Raw genomic sequence first — 215 nt, forward strand, 5'->3', positions numbered from 1 at the left:
GCAGGAAGTGGATGGCAGGAAGTGGATGGCAGGAGGTGGACAGCAGGAGGTGGGTGGCAGGAAGTGGATGGCAGGAGGTGGACAGCAGGAGGTGGACGGCAGGAAGTGGACAGTAGGAGGTGGACAGCAGGAGGTGGACGGCAGGAGGTAGATGGCAGGAAGTGGACGGCAGGAGGTGGGTGGCAGGAAGTGGGTGGCAGGAAGTGGATGGCAGG

This window comes from Monodon monoceros, unplaced genomic scaffold (assembly GCF_005190385.1).
Source record: "Monodon monoceros isolate NGI ecotype Baffin Bay Population unplaced genomic scaffold, NGI_Narwhal_1 Contig4001_ctg1, whole genome shotgun sequence".
NCBI classification, from domain to species: domain Eukaryota; kingdom Metazoa; phylum Chordata; class Mammalia; order Artiodactyla; family Monodontidae; genus Monodon; species Monodon monoceros.